This window comes from Triturus cristatus, chromosome 1_2 (assembly GCF_964204655.1).
Source record: "Triturus cristatus chromosome 1_2, aTriCri1.1, whole genome shotgun sequence".
Taxonomy (NCBI): domain Eukaryota; kingdom Metazoa; phylum Chordata; class Amphibia; order Caudata; family Salamandridae; genus Triturus; species Triturus cristatus.
In genome coordinates, this window is record NC_140580.1 from 294,738,203 (window position 1) to 294,760,294 (window position 22,092).

General features: G+C 45.1%; 1 protein-coding gene across 6 annotated transcripts in view; it reads left to right on the plus strand.

Annotated features, from left to right (window-relative positions):
- Positions 1 to 1,899: 1,899 nt before the first annotated feature.
- P4HA1 (prolyl 4-hydroxylase subunit alpha 1) overlaps positions 1,900 to 22,092 on the plus strand; it is a 346,224-nt gene continuing 326,031 nt past the window's right edge. For 3 of the 6 annotated variants that reach the window (XM_085603809.1, XM_085603814.1, XM_085603810.1), the window contains exon 1: positions 1,924 to 2,103. The gene's annotated coding sequence lies outside the window, so the exon portion shown is untranslated. Of the gene's footprint in view, positions 2,104 to 2,461; positions 2,520 to 22,092 lie in introns of those variants that run through there. The other 3 variants (XM_085603803.1, XM_085603804.1, XM_085603813.1) reach the window with 3 other exon arrangements.

The window sequence follows — 22,092 nt, forward strand, 5'->3', positions numbered from 1 at the left end:
TTCATAGAATGTAAAGTGCCAACTCTTGTGTATATGTTCTGATTTTAGGGATCGAGGCGTGGCTCTTTATACCACTAATAGATGTGAGTTTTTTTCACAGCTTTACTGGACTTATAACACTTTCATCACTATGAGCATCCAATAGAGAAAGCGCTTCAACGCCTTGTCAGGGGTAGTAAGCACTGTACAAATACAATCACAACAGTGAGAGACACGGGCAAGTTTTCTATTTCTCTAAAAATGTTACTATTTCTATAAGAGGTTTAGCAAATCAACTGGGAGCGACCCAATAATGTATTATAACATACACGGCAAGTGGATCATCTGTCCTTAGAAGTAAAGAAAGGAAGAAGTATGAGTAAGTTTGGGGACTGTGTGGGAGCTGGGCATCATGATCGGCTATTGAGAACACACACAATGCAGTTTTTTTTTGCATATTTATATAGCGCGAACTCGACCCGAAGGTATTGGAGCGCTTTACATAGCACCGTATTTACATTACACATTCAGGCACGGGGAGATTAAGTGATTTGCCCAGAATCACAGGATGTGGACGCGACCTCGAGGCTCGAACCCTGGTTTCCTGCACCAGAGGCAGCAGCGCAGCCGACGGACCACGAAGATTAAGCACAGCCACGGACATTAACCCCTTCCCCGCTCATGACGGAACCACTCCGTCATGAGCCACGGTTGCCGTGTGCTCATGACGGAACGGTTCCGTCATGCCACGCCCGTTGGCGGCCGCTCCGCCCACGCGGCGCTGTTTCCCCACCTGTGCGGGGGGACAACGCAACTGGGCGGAGTCATGACGGAACCGTTCCGTCATGAGCACAGCTCAACCGTGGCTCATGACGGAGCGGCTCCGTCATGAGCACAGCGCCACCGCGCTGCCCCCCGCACCCCCCAGCGCCGCGGCGGAATTCCCGCCGCGGCGAAGGTGTTAAGGGTGATTTCATTGCACTAAGTGAGTCGAATCCCAGCATGCACTGATCCCTGTAGCTGCCTGTTGACCGACCGAGATCCTTATAGACAAGCTTTGCATTTGTACTTTGCCTCGTGAATGGTTGAACTTTCCATTCCAGCAGCTACTGAAGACACGTCTGGGGCTTTCTCCGGGCTGCTTAAACAGAAAAAAATGTCCGGCTATTCTAAATAAGAGATGGCACGTGACTGGACAAGCATCGGACAAACAGCAGAGTCCCTGCATTACTGGACTATAAATGCAGTAAAACAACGTTTAATTAACAGTAGTTCATGATTTATTGGACTGTGAGAAATTCATCCGACTTGTAGGCCCAAACTGTTTCTAAGGTCGAGTTACTGGAGAAAAAATATAAACAAAACACTCATTGGGTAAAGGTTTACTTCTCAAACAAAAAAATGCTATAGCCGTGAAGATAAATCTGAAGACTCGGAGAAGTTCATGCGCCTTGACTGCGTGGCTATTCAATGGACACAAAAGACAGACACGTAGAAGTAATGTGGCGTATAGAGCTGAACGTCTACTTCGGGAAAATGTAGCGGCCATCTTCCAATAACAACGCTAGTGTCAACAAATTCACCTTTAGTAATTAAATTGAACATATTCAGCACATTCTTACTTATATAGACATTTTAAAAGCGATACGTTATAAATTAAATTTGATAATTAATTAATTAAAAAGGTTCGTAAAATTATTACGTTTTATTAAATATTATCGTTTGCATATTAATTTAAAAGGATGCCTGTGGCAGAACTGAATTAATAGCTGCAGATCTTTTGTTATTCAGTATTACAATTTAATTGGGATCTTCCGTTCGTTTGTATACATTCTCAGCGTATTCGTTTCTTCGCTGCGTGCAGTCTCGGTTGCGCATTGCCTCTACCGGGTTCTCCTGGGGCACGCCTCCCTTGGCTTCGGGTAGTCCGTAGAGAGTCTGCGCAGATTGGCGAGTGTCTGTGTGCAGAGACTCACGTACAGAGTTGCTGCTGTTCGGATCCCTGCCGCTGAGAAGTGCCAGTGTGCCTGGGAGGAGTCTAGACGGGGCCTGGCAAGGTATATAGGGAAAGCCTGGGCTGGGCAATAAAAAAACTACTAAGGAGAGAGGACTAGCTGGATAGAGGTGAGTTGTGTGCTTAACAGTCATGTACCCGTTATGTACAGTGAGCTTATAATAACTTCTGTCAGTCAGATTTTCTCAGTAATACTCTGAGCCTTTTCACTTTTGCGAGCCGCTGTGACCCGCAGTTGCATGAAGAAGGAATTAGCTAGCAGGGGTGAAGGGACATTTTTAGTTATTTTAGGTTATCCGCGACGAAGTCCCAGGGAAGGGAAAATCCCTGCTTCATGCCCGACACACAAGGTGCTCTGCAGCAAGCCGTGTACATGGCCAGTGGGGCACCAGGTTGCCTGGTTACTGCATCACGCAGTGAAAGAGTAGTGTAGCGGGAAAGTGTCCCGCTGTAAGACAGGAGTGTGCACTTTGCTCACGGAGACCCTGGCACTGCAGGCCAGTTGAGCCAAAGTTGCAGACTTGCGGTAGGTGTCAGTTTTCTGCTCAAGCGTCGTAGCGACATTCTTTACGGTTTGTTAACTCTGGCTGTGGCGGCAGCACTGGTTATTCGTTGGCCATCATGTTTTCTGTTTCATCCTGCTTAAAAGTTTAATCTTGCTCCTTAGCTGCGTTTCTGAGTAGGCAGAGGATTCATGACTTCTCCCAGTATTCCAGTAGGGATCTCCGGCCAGCTGTTGCTCAAATACTTGATTATTAAGATTGTGCAGCCCAGGATTTCATTTGAAACCTACTAGCGACCGAATGTACCTGATCTGAGTATCTTGGGTTAACTAGCCTGAGCAGGCAAATAGAAAGAGGTCCCTGTCCGAAAATGTGGGTTAAGATACATTTTCCATAGGAAGAGAAGCGGAGACAATGTTACCTTATGGGCCATTTAGTTAGTAATCTGGGACCTATTCGAGACTCTAGGTGATATGTAGCTCTATTGACGAAAGTCACATTTTAAAACGTCTGTGTATGTGTGTGGGAGTGTGTGTGTGAAAAACACCTTGTTCCCGTCACCTCACTCCCCTGTCTCTAAAAATGAGTTCCGGACTGTGCATTGGCGACGCTGGCGTTCCTCACCATACTAGTGCTGTGTACATTTGGGCCCCTCGGGGAGATGATGGAAAAGCTCGGAACGTACCTTGAAGTCGGTGATATTGTGGAATGTGAAAAGTAAAACGTGTCGATTATGAACACATTCGACCTCGTTGTTTCATATCCATGTTACCTTAGAGAGTCCCAAACTAAAGATATCTTAGTTTTTTTTGTTAGTGATTCGTGTCTGTACGCCCCTCGCTATAAGGCCGGTTTTTGGGAGGTGGAGGAAATGTAGAGGGTCGTGGTAGTAGAGATGGGAAAAGGGAACGAGGAGAAAGGGAGTGAAGAGGCCACGGATGTTTCTTTAACACAGTCCCCAGCACCAAGGTTCGTTCTTGTTGCCGGTGGGCGTTTTTTTTCTGATGGGAGATGCTCAGAAAAGTACTCTAGGGGAAAGAAGATGGAAGTGGATGAATCGGTGTCCCCTGAATCCGTCCCAAGTCCTTGTCTCTGGTTTGAGACCTGGTGTGAGTCGTGGCCTTTGCGCCCCTCTACCCCACTGCTGCTGTGCGCGTCCATCTTCACCAGAGAGGGCATACGTCAGAACGCTTTTAGGACGGTGGTTTAAGTGCAGGTGCGAGTCTGGAAACTGGTCGATAGATACAAAAGGACCTTTTATTGATGCAAACTTTGATTTTGCTTTTGGATGGGAGGTTTCTGCCAACGCTTATGGGCTGTAAAATAAGCTGCCCTAGCGTAACTGGTTGGCACAGACATTTAGTCAAGACCTTCGCCCGAGTTCTCATCTTGAGCTATATGTTTTAAAACAACCCTGATTTAAAACGGTCGTTTTTTTTTTAAATAGAAAAGGAGAGGCCTTAGCCGTGCCAATTCCCCATATATTTTCTTCCTCTGACCCTTGGCGGGGTTTGACTCGCTCCTTAAGAATGGACCTTCACAATTCAGGAGCGCAGTGGATTAAAGTACAGATCTGCCTGGAGGTGATCAATCTGTGCAACCCCCCCCCCCCCCCCCCCAGTAATCGTGTCCAGGAATCCCTCCCCTCATTCGGCATCCACTGCGCACGTCACCTGCACGTTCGTGAAAGTTTGATCTGTAGAAAGAATTCGTGCATTGCCGCTTTCAGGCTAAAAATTAAGTCTGACCTAATTTCTGAAAGTTGCCACACTTTTGATGTTGTTTTTTTGCAGGTATATACAGCGCGAACTCGACACAAAGATATTGGAGCGCTGTACGAAAGTACCAGTTAAATTATATGAGATCATATTCATTTTTTTAGGTACGGTGAGATACATTTTTTTTTTGCCCAGAATCATAGGGTGTTGAACCGACGAGTTCCAGGGTCTGCAGTTATAGCTTAACGCCACATCCTCACGGAATTCCTGGGAGTTTGTGTAAGCGAGTTATCAATCCATTTGAAGTAAATGGCGGAAAGCAGTTTTAGTTGGTCAGTCACATTGTAGTGAATAGAGGGAAATCCTGCACTGAGGAGGGCAAAGGTTTGCCTAGAAGTTTAACTCAATTGAGCGTTTTGGATGCGTTTGACGTATAAAAGATAGTGGAAAGGGTTTCACAAAGTCATTCAAAAGTGCAGCCTGGTTTTAGTCTTAATAAACCGTTCGGTTAAGCGAAGGATTGTTGGCTTCGTTTATGCAATTTTAGAGTAACTGTAGACACGGAAAGGTGCACGTGATTTGCTAACGTTATTTCTTGAGATGTAAACAGCGTTACTGGAGATTTAGGCAGTCATATTCAGCTTTTTAAAAATACACTTATGCATACGTGTAAATAAATGTGCACATGCATATATGATGCGACTATTCCAGCTACACATGCGATTTTGCACGCAGTCCTTGAAGACCCGCAGGGCGGGGGGATATGCGCGCTACCGTGAAAAGGGCACATACGTGGCAGCGCATTCCTGCTCCACCCCCACCTTCACTACAACTTCTCCAGAGCCGTGGTTTCCCCTCCTTCTGCTCGTCCACGATGCGGGAACATGACCCATCCTCGCAGCCTGCAGTGCACCATGGAAACTGCTGTTTTTTGTGGAAACGGTAGCCACAGTAAAGTTATTCGACTCTGTCTCCTTTACTTTGAAAACAGAATACATGTATGTTTGGTGAAACAAAACGAAGTTAGGGATGTTTTAGATCTACAGCGTCGACAAGATGCCCGGTCGAAATTCAGACTTTTGACTACAGTCGAGATGTGGGAAGCTGGTTTTGCACAGTCGGTTTTCATTAAATGCAGCATCCGATAGTCTATGCTGAACATTCCATCAAGCCTGTTTGAAAGTTTAGAAACGGAATATGACCCCACAACTAGTTTTGTGGGGTCTTACCCGGGCTGAATATGAGTGAATTGGTGCCAGCATGTCACCTCTAGCTGTTATTCACTACATTGCGATGCATAGGCAATACGAAGTGTAACTATGTGACCAGCATGACGATTTAGACATTATGGCCTTGATTTTTGGATATTGTATAGCAACATGAAAATGTTTATTTTTTAATTATGCTGGTGTTTATTTACATTGAATCTGCTGTACTCGAGTGGTGTGGGTAACACTAAGTGTACATTGACAATTGTTGATGCATCACGATATGCTTCATCATTTATGATGTAAATAGCCACAATGTACAGATTTTATATGGAATGTATTTTTACGTAATTGTTCACCAGATTTTAAATTTGTCTAATTTATTTCCAGTTAATATAGTAACTCTTCTATGTTTATAAGCATGTTAGAGTATAAAGGCAACCATCAAAATGGCGCTCATCAGATTGAGAACGCCTGCTGTGACAGGCGAAACACGTCTCTCTGTGCTGGGTTGGAGGAGGCTTTGTTCAATAAAGAAGTCTTCGTGTGCCTGCTCTTTTTCCTGATGTGGACTGGAGATTTCCTTGAGATATATATATATATATATATATATATATATATATATATATATACTGAACGAAACAAGGGTTAAAGTAACATTATACTTAAATGAAATGTTAAGTAACAAAGTAATCTTTTAAACTAAAATAATAACAGAAATTCACAATATAGTTCTCTCAAATAACTAACTCCCGCCCCAATGAACTAGAACGCGTGCCCCTGCCATGAACAGTTTTGTCATCCATTATTTCATTGCAGATGTTGCAGTGATATTGTCATTGAGGTCATAGAAGATGTCATGAGTTGTAGGAAACTGGCTCTCTATGTGATATATCAAAATCTGATATATTGTTTAAGGAGTCCAGGGGTTCCCTTATGAGTGGACAGGGGCTTGCTATGCAATCCCAAAGTACTCTATTGGAGGTAGTGTGGTTGGATGGCCTTAGGCTTAAGACGGAGAAGTGCAAGACATTTGCAAAATACACACAGTGATTAGTAACTGACAACCTGACTCACGAAGTAGATTCCCCCCCCCCCCCATGATAAAAATAGCAATTACCTTTATATATGATTTAGCATAAGAGAAAAATCGTTTGGGTAAGCCCGTTTTAAAATATAAATTGTTTTCGCTTTGAGAAATGGACACTTGGTGCAATTTCTGAATTCTGCAATATTATCCTAAGGAAGGAAGAACAAGTTCTAAAAATAGGTACAGTACATTGACTTACAGGACCAAATTCCCAGGAGTTTAGGTGAGTGGTGGACAAGGTGCAAGGCATCACCAGCGGTACAAGGGCTCCAGGATGCAAATCAGAGTCTGAAGCCCAGTGTGTTTAAATGGCAATCGTTCTCTGTATAAAGAGGCTGCAAGATCTGGCTAGGAATCCTGTTGAGCTGAACCAGCAAGTGAGCTCAGGTCTTGCGATTCTCGGGGACGGGTGGGGGGGTGGAAGGCATCTTTGGTTCCCTTGGCGAAGGTTCAGGTGCGACGGGTGTAGTGGTGTCCTTAGGGGTCGGGTTTTTCCCTTACTGGAGCAATCATGGTTGAGAGGGGCGTACAGATGCTGCAGGCAACATCGGGGAGTCCAGGAGGGGTGGAACCATGATGGACTCTAGCTCTGAAGGGCTTGTTGACACTGGTGGCCCACTTCAACTCAGGCAAGAGGCGACATGTGTAGTGGTGGCTTTGGGTGTCAGTTTTTGGCAGTTCCGGAGGCCTCAGTGTCTTCTCTTGTGGAGTTTCTTCAGAACATGTCTGCTGTTCACGGGAGGTCTTGAGTCTTTTTTGAAGGCAGGCAGTCCTCCTAAGTTTCTGGGGTCACAGCTGCAGGATGAGACGACTTTGGTGCAGTTTTCGACGAGGGATGCAGACAGGCCGTTAGGGCTGGTACCAGGTCAGCTGCTGCTTCTTCTCTCCTCTCTGCTTTTGCGGCTCTTTGGTGTCATCTCTGTTCTTGGGTCATCAGGATCTGCTTCTCTGGTGCCAAGGAATCCCCTAAATACTGAATTTAGGGGCTTTAGGGAAGTGTGGGGTAGTAGCCAATAGGCTACTAACCCTTGGGGTCACTACGCCCCCTATATGACCACTTCCTGTGGGCATAATCCTGTCCCACAAATCCTAAGAATGCCATCACAAAGATGGCTGCTTCCTAAAAATCGTGTTCACCTCACAGTAACCTAGCCAAGAGGTGGCACGCTTACCTGACTAGCTAATTTTCCCGTATGTCCAGGTGCCAATGGGGATCTGGATGAAGGGGCGGCAGAGACGTTTTCAGGGCATGGCCAAAGAGGGCTCTGGGCCCCAGACTTTCAGGGGGCCCCCTGATAGAGCTAGCTATGTTCTTCAGAGAGTCTTGCCCTGATGACCTTGAATAATTTTTAAACAGATTGTTTTAAATGGCGTTTTTCTATCATTTATTTTTAATGTGTGAGTCTACATCAGACATTTTGCAGACAAAATGTGTTTTTCATGCATCATCCATATAAAAAGTTTCTTTCGCCTATGAGAAATGGGAGGGTGTGAGAGATTATTTGCAGTAATATTAGTAATCTGCCTGGTGTGTTAAGATACTGAAAACACACATCACTATCCCTGAATATCAGATGTACACACATTTAGAATTTGACCAAAGAGAAAATGCAAGAGCTGAAACTGGATCATAAAATCAAACTGTTCTAAACAGGGGCCCCCAAAATAAATTTGGCCCAGGCCCCCCCAAAATCCTTAAAATGTCAAGAAGGGGGGAGGGGGTTGAGAGTGTCTTCCTCCCTTGCGAAGGGAACCAGATTCGCATTTGAAAGGTGGCCCAAGGAGGCTAATCCAAAAAGAACAATTGATGGACAGAATGCAAAACCTTGTCATACATTCACCCCAGTACAGAGATCTGGACCTAAATCCTTCGTTTTTTTGCTCACCATGCCATTCCAGTTTGAACCCAGCCATATGCAAATCAGTCTTGACCCTGCGCCCAATGGCAAAAGTCCAGCCCGAACTGCTAGGCCAGATCCTCCCTGGACTGGAAACAAGCATCCTAGGACCGGTTTCAGGGTTTCACCCATCATCAGCCAGGATTGCTTGACTCCAGTGGCTTGGAGAGCACAGGACCATGTCTGGGCATATCAGTCCCACTCGGGGTGACAAATGAGAAAGGAGCAATTGATGGACAGAATACAGAACAATGTCTTGCATTCACCCCAGTACAGAGATCTGGGCCTAAATCCATTGCTGCTTTTTCTAACCATGCCATTCCAGTTTGAACCCAGCCATATGCAAATCAGTCTTGACCCTGCGCCCAATGGGAACAGTCCACCCCGAACTGCTAAGCCAGGTCCTCCCTTGACTGGAAACAAGCATCCTTGGACCGGTTTCGGGGTTTCCCCCCCTCATCAGCCAGTATAGCTTGACTCCAGTGGCATGGAGGCTAATAAGCAGGTCATCCTGTCTTTCAGGACAGGCTTTTGTTCTGGGTCTCTTGAGAGCAAAGACTCTCACCCTAGGAGGTCAGAACAGCGTCTCGGGTGGCAGGTTCGCAGAAACCAGTCAGCAGGGACACCAGAGGCTGGTAGGTTTTCAGGGGGCACCTCTAAGGTGCCCTCTGGATGCATGTATTGGTGTATCCAACACTGGCCTCAGTGTGGGCTTACCAGTACGAGATGTTTAATACCAAACATCCCTATTTTCAGTGAAGCCATCATGTAGCTGGGGAAGTAGTTTTCCCCAGTGTCTACCACATGTTCTAAAATTGCTTCCCTGGCCACTTTTACTGGCAGTAATGGAACTGACCAGCACAGGGGCTTTTCTGCTCCTGCCGGTATGCCCTCACATGTAGTACTAAGCACCCTGCCTTAGTGCTGCAGGCCTGCTGTAGGGTCACTTTAAAAATATCACATGCAGTGCTATGGTGTAGGAAGCTGGCTCTGTGTATACTATCCCAAAGTAAGGAATAGTATGCACAGTCTAGTGGATTCCCAAAGGCTTACAGAGGTAAAAGTAGATAATACCTTATTCTTTATTTGTGGTAGTGTGGGCGAGCAGTAAGGCTTAAGCATTTATTGTACACACCCAGGCAAGAAATGATGTAATACACGCAAAGATTGAACTCAGGCCAATTGTTTGTATTACAAATATTTTTTTAGTTGTATTTTATTTTTAGAACCAAGCAGGGCTTGGTGCAGGTAAATAGAATTGTACTTCTCAAGACCGATTGATCAACAAGCAAGCTGTATGAGAATGACTTTTGTTACAGGTTTGTAAAATATCTAAATGCAGATGAAATTACTTTGGATTACTTTCTCTCCTCCGTGTGATATGCCTAGATATCACACTGGGATATTTCCTAGATAAAATGTAGGTAAAACACAGTTTCTTATGTTTCCATCAAACACCCTCAACACTTAAAAGTTTTTCAGAGCAAAACAGTCAATGCAATCCTGTGGGGAAAAATGAGATTATCGGTTTGCAGGTAAGTAAACGGTCTTGATGGTCGAGTTTCTGGGGTTAGAACAAGGGTTCCCCCAGGGTCAAGGATGCACTCAAAAAAGTACCCTCAGTGGCACTAGGGCAGCCAGGTGCAGAGTGCTGGGGCCCAATGTTAGCCTATGGGGCTAGGGGGCCGTCGGTTGGTGGCTGCTCTCGGTCAGGCCGCAAGGTTGAGGGAGCAAAGCTCCTAGGGTTAAGCTCATGGTAAAGGGTCATCCAAGTTAACACACAAGGTGCACCCACAGTGGCACAGCGGCGGCCGGGTGCAGGATCGGCGTCGGGTGACCTATTGTGTTTAATGGGAGATCTCTGGTCGGAACAAATACTGCAGGTTTGGGCAAGGAGGCTTCCTGGAGGGGACTACCGGTTGGGGAGGTAAGTTGGGATTCTGGAGGTTGCCTGGATACTGTCGGGTGGCTCACCCTAGGCAGTGGGGTGTTGGGTGCAGGGGTGTCTTGAGACGGCGGGTTTTCATTATGAGCTCCGGTTGGGGGCTGGGCCCTCCAGATAGAGGGTGCAGGTGTCGTCCGGAGGCTTGAGGTAGGTCCGGGATCACCATGGCCCAGGTCAGGATCGCTGGGGGGGGCGGGGGCCTCCCGGTGGTGTAGGGCCACTCAGGCTGTGGGAGTCTGTTTCAGAGTGGTGCAGACTCTGATACTCTCGGAGCCAGAGTCTGGTGATTGAGCAAGTCCGGTGCTCACGGGAGAAAAAATCTTTATAGGGAAGGCAGGGTAGGTCCTCAGGTTTCTTGAGGGCTGCTGGCTGCAGGACACGCCGGGATTCCCCTAGAGCAGGTCGAGGTTTGGACAGGCCAGTAGGGCTGGGGCCAAAGCAGTTGGTGTCCTCTTCTTCCTTCAGCACGGCTCCTCGGTCCTTCTTGCTTGTCTGAAGAGACAAGGTTCAGGGTTGCCCCTAAATACTACATTTAGGGGCATTTCAGGTAGGTACAAGTGAGGACCAATGGGCCCCTCCCTTGGGGTGGGTACACCCCCTGTTATGCCACCCTCCAGTGGGAGGGGGGCTTAAACCTCACTCTGGTTGGCTGGGTCCCCACATCTTCAAGATGGCAGGTACTGAGAGTTGTGCCTCTTCTCCCCCACCTGAGGGGTGGGTTTGCCAAAGGTGGGCGCACCTCTCCTTCTATGTTGTTTTTTCCGACCATTCTCCCTCCCAAAGTGGGGGTTAGAACCAGTGGGGGCCAGTTGCTGGGAGCAGCAAATGGCTGGGTCAGCTTACAAAGGCTTCAAGCCTTTAAAGCTTCCCCTTTGTGGACCCTGCCCATCCTGGGGGAGGAGGCTTGGCACCTCTACCCAGGATGTGCTTTGTTTCAGGACCCCGAGGGTGGGAGGCTCTTTACCCAGGGGTCCAGAAACATGTTTGGGGATTGCAGCTGGCGAGCCTCCAGCAGTCGGCCATGACACGAGAGTTAGGTTGTTTTTCAGGGGGCTTCTCTAAGATGCCATCTGGATTGATTTGACATTAAATCCCAAACTGGCATCAGTGTGGGTTTAATGTGCTGAGAAGTTTGATACCAAACTTCTCAGAATTCAGTAAAGCCTTTATGGGGCCTTGGAGTTCGTAATGACAAACACCCAGACCATAGCTTTACTGCACTTACAATGTCTAAGAATGGGCTTGGACACTGAAGGGGTACAGGGCTCATGCACCTGTACCCTCAACAGTGGTATAGTGCACCCAACAAGAGGGGTGTCCTACCTATACCATAGGTAGTGGATTATAGGCATGGCACACATGCATGCGTGCGCTGTGTCGTCTCTTCACTTTTCTCTGCACCAAAACGCTCCGCATGCTGCCGGGGGGTGGGGGGGGGGTACACGTCAGTCAAAGTTTTATTTTTTAAATTTAAAACGTTACTTTGTTAATGAACATTTCACCCAACGTTCATATTATTTTAACTTTTGTTCTTTTCAGTACATTTCAACTTTTTTCTTTCACGAAAAGTAAAATTTTGTTGCCGTATTTAAAGCCAACCCCCACTGCACCCAGCATATGTCCATGCGCTGCAGGGGATTGGCCACACTGTTCCCACCCCCTCCCCTGCAGGCAGCCGACCCCATGCTTTGAGGGTGGCTGCAGGACCTGGCCTGCTGTTACCAACCCTCCCCCCACACACAGGCAGCCAACCCTATACTGTGCACATCCTTTGGCAATGCGCGACAAGAGTTTGGCAACAGGGCCTGAGGTCAACCCCCGCATGAAGCCAACCTCACACTGTGTACAGTGGGAAGTTGTCTATAGGACCTGGTATGCGGCTAGGTCCTGTAGCCAACAGACCCGAAGGCGGCTGCGGCCAGCCCAAGCACGTGCTGCCAACCCGGCGCCACGCACAGCCTTTGGCGATGTGGCATAGTTTTGGTCTTCGGGCCCCAGAGACCTAATCCCCTGGGGCCAATATATCCCTGGGGACCCCATTCCCCAGGGCCAAAGTCAATAAAAGTGGGGATGGGGTTGTGCAGCCTTGAGCATTATTAAGCTCTAAGAACCCCCTTCCCCCGGGCCTTCTGATGTTTGAAAGGGGAGGGGGACCACAGCTCCCCTCCCTGAGCATACTACCAGGGGCCTGCTCTAACTATAGGTGGGTGCATGCCCGGGAAACCCATCAAGTACCTCTTTGGGGATGCATGGGGAGCACCAAGGCTCTGACAGCCCCAGCTAGATTCCTGCATAGTGCTGGAGCCAGCATTGCTGCTGCCCAGAGGTAGCAGCTATTTTGCGCTTACTCCCTCCGAGCGTGATTAGTGTGGTCTGTTTCCTGAAACTGAGCCAGAGTTACACCCAGCCGGCAGAAGCATGTTTAAATCTCTTGTCGGCCGGAAGCAGATATGCCTTCCGTGCCCGCACTCCTGCAGACAGGGAAGGCATGTTTGCCGGGAAATTAAATGCTCCATCCAAACAGGAGCAAACACATTTCCCCGCCCAGTGTACTGCAGGCTGGTAAAATACTGTGTCCCGGCAGATGGGCTCCCCAGGATACAGTAACTGAGCTGGCCTGGGGAATGGGCTTCCATGGGCCTTTAATCGCTCGGGGAGTGGGCCATACAGCCCCCCTCATGTTTAATTAGTATCACAGCCCGGGTCTTGATGGAGGGAGGCAGAGTGTGGGCTCTAGGAGGAGCCTGCTCGCCCCCTTCCCCCCCTTCCTTTATTTAATTACTCAGACCTGGGGAATGAGGTCCCGAAGGCCTAATTAGGCGACTCCTCTTTTTTTTTTCTTTTCTTTTACTTTTGCCCCTGGGATTGGGACCCCGGGGCCTCTCAGAGGCTCATGGACTTAGACCATGGATGGGAAGCAGAGGGGGCAGGAGCAGCAAGCTTAGTTGCGGCAGCACAATGCCAGGTTCTGTGCCCAAACCCCCCCCCCCCCCATGACCACCCCCCACTATGCATTGCGATGGGCGTCTTATTTAACGTTAAAGAAACGCTAGAAATTCACTGGCAAAAAGGGACCTTATAGTTAGGAAATAGAATTAAATAATATCCTTAGAAATTGACTAAAAAAACAAAGGTTACAGGGACGTTCTAAGTAGGTTCAGATTTTACACGAACAAAACCATTAAAAATCAGCTGTTATAGTTATTTACTTCAAGTAACTATAACTCATGCCCTCGCCATGTACTGCTAATTACCCCAGATATTACATCACTCATGACCTTTTCCATGACCTCATTAATATTATCACTGTAACATTTGCAGTAAAATTACCGATGAGAAACCAACTGTGCATAGCGAGGGCGCTGCTTATAGTTGCCTTAGGGGACGAGTTAGTTACTTGAATTAACCCCTTGAGTGCCCGCCCCTTTCCCCGCCCTGTGCCGGCCGTTGCATTAGCGGGCGGGGTTTATGACGAGCTGGTCTCGTCATGGGCACAGCGCAACCGCGGCCCATGACGAGACCAGCTCGTCATGGGCACTCAAGAGGTTAACTAACTATAACAGCCGCATTTCTTATGTTTTGTGCTTGTAAAATCTGAACCTAACTATAATGCTCCTGTGTAACCTTTTTTTTTTTGGGGGGGTGTATTTAAAAAAACAAACAAAGAAAAAAAACCTTTTTTATTTTACCAACTCAGCCGAAATAGCCAAGTATCAAGTATCATTTTTGGTGGATGCCAATTTCTATTTCTTTAAAACAGCCTAGGTAAGAAGTCTGAATCCAAAGGTGGTTTGTAATGTCTTCCTGTGTTTTTGCATCAAACGTCAGTGGTATTTGTATTGAAAAATTACTAGTTTGTCGTCTAAACCAATACTTAATTCCTAGAAACAACCCGCACTTCCATTTCATGCTGCTTTTGTCATCTTCATTTTGTGAAAGGCCCGATTTTTACATTTTCAATTTACTTAATGGGGTTTTCGGAAAAAAGCTGAAGCTTTATCCGGATGGTTGTTTGTGGTACATTCCAAAGATAATCCTTTCCCTTACCATAAATTCATATTCCAATCTCTTTAGATTACATACAGTGAGCTCCAGTCTTTATGCGACTTTATAACTCTAGGTAGTGTCTCGTGCATCATTTTGATCATTGGGTAAATTTAGGGGCCACCTTAAATATTGTTTTCATCATAACTTTCTCACGTTTTTACAGCTTTGCCTCTAAGGTAATAAAAATAAGCAGTTAAGGAATGTCTAATTATTAAGCTAAATGGGACATTTCAGAACCTATAATATGTATGTCAGCATACAGTTGTGGCTTCTTAACGAATGGGTACTTACAGGGACAGATAGGTCAAAATATTACCACTTTGGTTTTTTTTTGCACTGCGTTGTAAATGATGTGGGTACCTGCACATTAGTTGCAGACCCGGTGCCCTATTCCTTCCCCGTGGTCAGAGCTTCATAACCTTTAAATTGATTTCTCTCTGTAGCAGAATTGAAGGGTGCTCACCCTGCCCCTTTCAGCTGGCTTATTCCCTTGGAAAAGTTTGTAGCTTGGTTCATGAACGCCCTCAGCCGATACAGTTTGCCTGGTGCCTCCAATCTAACGTTTCTACTTTGCCCAAAAGTCTAATTTTTATACTGCCTCTCTCCTTAAGTAGGACAAACACGGAGGTCTCTGTTGAAGAACAAAGGTGATACATATAAACGGAAAGAGCAAAAATGGGTTCCCCTTAATTACTCTTCTCTGTGCGGCGCAACAGCGTGTTTGTGTGCACACATTTCTAGACTGAGCGCGCAATTGAGAGCTGTGATGGGCCACTGTGGAGTGATCATAGGCAGCGTGCTGTCATGCGTGATGGAAGTAGAAACACTACAAGGCCACACAAATGACCAAAGAACACTCTGCAGATAGCAAATGTCAATGAGAACATCATAAAGGATGTCTCCCTGAGTTAAGTGGTTGCCACTGATGAAAATGTTAGCAGTTCTTCAGTCTAGCATTTAACCTTGTTATCTACAGTTACAGTGGATACTTGACATTGAGCGTCAACTCATATTATTTATGTTGAAGTTTCTATTTCAACATCAGAGAGGCCCTGCACATTGGCAAATTCACAACCTAGAGAATAGTACAGCATCTTCTGGAAATAATCACAAATTACTGTCCAAAAACACCTGAAACACGTATGTTTTGAGTTGGTCTGTAAAAGAAGCCACGCAGTGGTTGAACTCCAGTGTATGTAAAGATTAGTGCAGGGTACGTAGATGCTAATATTAGCTTGATGCTTAATGATTTTTGCATGGAATAGTTTTTTAGACATGGTCTGGGGCCAGCTTTAGTTGTCTCGTCAGCCTCAAATAATAATAATAAAAATACATACTTATCAAATCGTGTCACTCTCTGTACACATGTGAACCCTCAGCTCTCGATTTTTGAGTTCATCAGTGCAGCAATCATTATCCATTTTCATTCAGTAAATTCTGCTGGCACAGGAGCTCCTTGCAGCCCAAGATCAAAAATCTCTCTTCTCATAATCACTAGAACAGTCCCCTTCGGCCACCTTGCTGTTTCATTTGCGGTCACTGTAAAGTGGAATTATCTACACTTATCCATTCATTTGAAATCTTCACTAATTTTCATGAACTTTGTAAAACGTATTTTTAAATTGGCTTTTGCAACTGCCCCATGTGCAGTCAGGTTATTCTAGCCACAAGAAATTCGATTTACGTGTGCTGTATAAGAAACCTTAACCTAGCACAACCTACTTTGGCTTTGTATTGCCCTCCTTCATCAATTGGTTTGCAAAGCTCTTATTCAAACGTCGCTTCCACCCACCACAGCATACAGTAAAGGGCAATTGGTCAGTGACTGCCTTTATTTCATATGATGACATGTGCACATCTACCTAAAAAGAAGAGTGCTTCAGTGACACGTCTGGTGTGCCAATACTTTACCTGTCAGTGCTTTTTCAAGTTCCATTCTTTATCTTCCGTTTTGTATTTTTAAGTTATACTTATGTCTTTAAATTAGGTATTCAGGTGCACATTCAAACCCAAAAGACACCTTATGCAAATAAGAATCATATTTTCCCGTTTTACATTTAAACTGAATAGGGAATCTAAACATGTGGTGCGTACACCTGCCTGCTAGGAATCATCAGTACTGCTCAATTAAAATTATATGCAATGTTTTTTTTTCTTTTCATTTTTTATTGCAATCATATGGCTGCCATGTTTAGGTGGTGTTTCTTCTTTCTTCTGTTTATATTTGGGGCATACGCAATTGCATTTGCTTTCAATAATATATATATTTTTAATTTAACCATCGCATCAGCTTGCCAAGGTCAGAACATTTGAATTTGTGTGTTTTTCTCATCCTTAGAATATCCTGTATTTTTTGCTTTCTGACTTAATTAACATTTCTGCAAGGTGTTTGTGTTGTTTAAAACTGTCCATGAAATAGAATAAAACATGCTTTTTTAAGGCAAAGTGTTCAACATTTCTACATAAAGTGTTTACAATGTACTTAAACTGTATTGAACATGTGAAGTAAGCATTATTGTGGTGGTATACTGTTTGTAATGACACACGCATTAAACCAATAAAGACCATGTACAGAACTGAAAGGGGAGAGGATGTGTTGTTACGGCCAGGGTTGCTGACTGTGAAACTGAGGAACCAGGTTTGAGTTTGGCATGGGCTCAACATACTGTGATTCTGGTTAAATAACTTAATCTACTAGTCAGTCAGTCAAAATCACTTTATTCAGTTAATCAAAACCATAAATGCACACTACAACAAAAATTAATTTCCAAACAGCAATAAGACATAAACGGAAAACAAAATATAAAAGCATACATCTTGCACCTAATAAACGAACAGTTCAGCATACAATTAATTATAAATATAATAAAAAAAGAAACGTTTGAAATATTCCAGATCATGAAGTCCCTCTTTTTTTTTTCTTTTTTCCTTATTCTAACCGAGGCAGTTAAAAAAAACAAAAAAAAAAAAAACTGGTGTTCAGAATTTCCCAAACGTTGGTCAGCATCTGTAAATGTATATGTCTGGCCTCACCTGTAAAAAACCTTTAACCCTTAAAATAGGTAGTATAAAATGTTTTCGAATGTGCAAAAAATGCTCGCAGAACAAAACAAAGTGCAACGTGTCCTGGGTGGAGACATTGTCACATGTGCAGGGACTTAAATACTCCACCTTTCTCCACCCCAGCAAGAGGAAAGTGCAACTGATTAAATCTAAATCTTACTAGAAGGAAACGATGATGCGGGTTAGTTACTACGTTTAATTAGGGTTAAATGGCAAATGTAGTTTTTAGGTCTCGCCTAGCGATGCAGCACGAATGTGCTGCCATCGCTTTGCGAGGCATGCAGTATACACTGTAGGGTGGAAGCTCAGCCAACTCTGTCCATTGGCTTTTGTCTTAAATGCTGCCTTCTGATTGGTTTGAGGCTTGGTAGTCCCTCCTCAGTCATCAAATGTATCCTTCCACGGCTACTGGCCCCTTATTCCTAACACTATTTTCTTCCCTGTCTTCCCAGCCCCACTCCTGTTCGTGTCTTCTTGTGTCTTCAATGCAATAGGACTCGTGTAAATCACGACCTGCTTTGTTTACGTTTAGCGAGCCGTGCGCGCTTCCACTTTCTAAGCAGCCGGACAATCGAGCTGGTGCTGTTTGTATCTTCAATGCAATAGGACTCGTGTGTTACGTGCTTTGTTTACGTTTAGCGCGCCGTGCCACTGGTCCGAATCCCTGTCTCAAGCCGTGGGGAGGCTGGCCAGTTATCGTCGATAAAGAAGGAGCCGGGAGGGCAGTCAATTGTTTAGCACATTTTCCACCGCGCCCCACCATTGCAGTCCAAGGATGCCCCTGCTGAGAGACCGGAGGCAAAAGAGTCGACCTCTGAACAATCCGCCAGTGCTGCTGGTCCGCTGAGGCAGCAGTCACCCAAAACGCCTGCTCCGAAAATCCTCACATGTTTAGTAACACTTCGGTGGTGATCACGAGAAACACAAACCCTTCCCACGCTGAATCAAAACAAAGACCGCATTCAATCAGACACTCTACGTGAATGCAAACCATGAAAGCATTCACTGCGGCACCCCGCCCAGGGACAGGAATCACTATATAAATGTTACAATACCAATGAGTGGCAAGACCTCCCTCGTCTTGGTTTCTCGCACCTTTCCTCTCGTTCTCTTACTCACGTCCCTCATCTTTCTCTTTTTAATCTATTGTAAGTAGATATTGTTTAAAGACCGCGTAGGAGTTCCACTCAACAATGCAAATACTGTAGTCAAAACTGAACTTTGTGGAAGTGATTCACCAGTGGAAATTGCCTTTGCACACATTTTTCCGAGCATAAAGGGAAATCATACTTCCAAACATTCATGCCCCTGACACCCGACCTATAATGACGCTGAATAGGCCGACCTTGCAGTCCAGCTGAAAGAGGAGCTTTGCCGCCCACACCACTGCGTGAATACATGAGGGAAATGTACTGCGTTGTTTTCTCTCCTATTTTCTCTCTCCATTGCCTCGCTTTTTGTCAATTGTGATGAGTAACCTGGGAGATGGAGTGGCCTTGCTCATTTACATGCACATTTATTTAAAAGCCACCTCCTCAATCTGCTTTAAGAGCTCTGGGGATTGACTCTACGCGGGTATTCCATGGCAAAGTGAGGTTCTCACATGTAGGAGGATTTGCAAGTAGCACTCTGGGCGCATATATCAACAAGCATTTGCGATGCAACACTTTCACTTTCTAAGCAGCCGGACAATCGAGCCGGTGCTGTTTGTGTCTTCAATGCAATAGGACTCAGTGCCGCCGGTCTTCTGAGGCAACCGTGACCCAAAACGCCTGCTCAAAAAATCCTCACATGTTTAGTAACTCGAGGACAGGCTGCGGGAGAGGCTAGAGCGGTGCATTCACTTGGACGCCATCTTGCCCCGCATATTATGCCTCAGAGTAAAGTTGATTGATTGATTGAAACATAGACTAGGAATATGACGGAATTGAGAAATATGAAAGATAAAATACCAGTAACAACATCCATTGGTGCGCTGCAAATTGACTTTTCAATAGCACATCGGCAGCATTTTTGCTCACTGTTATCTTTGATATGCTTATGGTGCTATGTCTGTACCCTGGGATCTCTCCATATCACCAATCATTTTTACTTCTGGAACCCTAATTTTGTGATTCAACAAAATCTGAAATGTTTTTTCATACATGGTGATGTCTCCCTGCCTACTGAACACGTTGGCTTCCTTGCAAAGCTAGGGTGTTTGAAAACAGCGCAATGCCAGATGATTGTAGACTGCATGCTGTGTTCATCGCACATTATTCCTCTGTGGTGTCACTCAACACAGAATTGACGGCAGAAGATTTGCGCACATATTTGAGTTAGCACTTATTCTGTGACTTAATAACACTCAGCAAAGACCTCCACGTGCGATATTGAGCGGTGTAAGCTCGCTATTACCGCGTCACTCATAACAAGCTGCTTAGATTTCAGAATGCTTGGGGTGCTGTACTGTACAGAGCTACCAGTGCAAGTTTTAATTCTGAAATTTGTAGAATGGGTTCCATGACCCCTCTGTGCAACATGTAAGAGCGTTTACAGGTTAGAACATTATTTAAACTGCAATTTCTCATATGGCTTGGAGTTCAAGCTGCTCATGCATATAGATGACTAAAATCTATACAAACCGAAAACTCCGGAGGTGCAGGGAAAATTTAAATGGTGGAGCGTTTGTTTTGCAAAAGCTCTTTCAGGACAGTAAGAAAAGATTCCTTTATCCCTCCTCATTTAGCAGAACTCGGGAGCTGCTGCCTGCGAGAAAGGGCAGCGATTACTTTAGTTTGATGGCTGCCGCCTGCACCTGCGCTGCGGTTGGTCTGTGCTTCGATTTCAAATATAAAGACGTAGAAAGCGGGGTCAGTCCTGGTGAAATGGAATGATTGATTCCAGCTGAGGGTCTCTTAGTTTCTTTTTAACCTAGCAGAATCCGGGACCATGCCTTTAGTTGGTGTCCAGGCTTCTTTGCCCTGGTCAGAATGTCTCTTAATGTCACTAAAGCCAAATAGAAAGTTTCACAGTCTAGTCCACAACCAATAATATTGGGATTTTAACATATGGTTTTTTCACTACTAAAATACTACTTTTTCGTTGAGTTCTCTTTAAACATTTTTTTTATGGCCTGGCCTGGTTTGTTAGCGCAGCTATCGCCAGACAATTATGTGAAAAAGAATCACCAGGAGAGGAGGCTTTGGCTCTGCCCACATCTTGGGAGCCAAAAGTACCTGTTTTGATTGAACAGAGGTTATGTGCTTCCACAAGAAAGTGCTTGCCCTCCACACAGCTGTAATGATTTTGTTTATTTATCCAGCGCCTGCAATTCAGCTTTCAGGGGCACACACATGACCGCATATATTAACACAGTCAATAACCTACATGGATATTCAGGTTTGGCACCCAACCTTTTAACCCTTACTAATATTCTTCTAAGATTATTTGCATCCACACAAATACATATCCATTTCCATGCTATCAACTTGTAATGCTTCACATTACAATGCAACATTCTTTTAAAGTTAAAGCCAGACCTAATGTTGTTGCCAGTGCTTGTTCAACCTTGACCTTCCAGTGAAGGTTTGCCCATTCTCAAACCATAACAAGTTTCGCAGATCATATTTGGTTCGCAGATCATATTTCAAGTTCGGCTCGTGTCTTTCTCGAGTACAGAACACGCTTCTGTTTCAGTCTAGCTATTACTCATTATCAGTTTCATACCACACTTCATTACCTTCGCATTCCTCTGCTGCTCCACGTCCCTGACGAAGCAACACAAGCATTTGCAAAGCTAGCTGGTCCGACTTATGCTGCCAGCCTTTTGAATTTGTCAATGCATAAGCTTTGTCAATGCATGTTGGTTTTTGTAAAACTTTGTTTGGGACTAACAGTTACCTTAACCCCTTTCCATGGTGCCCCACTGAGAACAAATGCTCTTTTCATCTGTTACAGCAGTTGTGTAAGGCTAAATGAGAAGAGTTAATTTACCACCCAGCATAATGTGCTGCATGGCTAAATACTTTTAAGGTCCTAAAGGCGAGACCGTTGCATTGCAAAAGCTTGTTAATAGTTGATAGGTTTGCACCGTAGGTTTCATCAACTCCCTGGCCTCTCTTTCTGTATGTGTCATGTATAGGTAATATTTCTTGGCCCACAACAGATCTTCCTTCCGTAGTTTATCTTGGGAGTTAAATAACTCGGGTCTTCCTAATTGCATTGCTAGCCTTTTCACATAACTCAGCCAGGGGATGTACTAGTCTTTTTCGTATGTGCTGTATAAAATTGGCACAAAAAAATACAAACCAACTGCACAGAGCACAATGAAAGTTACCAAGAAGGCCTAATGTAAGAGAGAGATGGGAGAAACAACAGAACAATTCTCATGAAAATTATTTTGTTGAAGACCATCTTAAAATGTCTTTTGAGTAATTTTTATTACAGAATTTATTGGTATTTCTGTCCCAGAGGTTGGTGTCCCCCGCCCCCCCCCCCCCCCCCTCGAATGTTAAATGCTAAGGAGGGGGTCAGTAGCTGAATCGAAAAGGCATAATATTTGAATGTTTATCTTAAGTGAGGCCAGATAAGTGTGTGATGAAGCCTCCACTGTCCTCCAAATGGTTTAAGTGAAGTGAATGGCCTA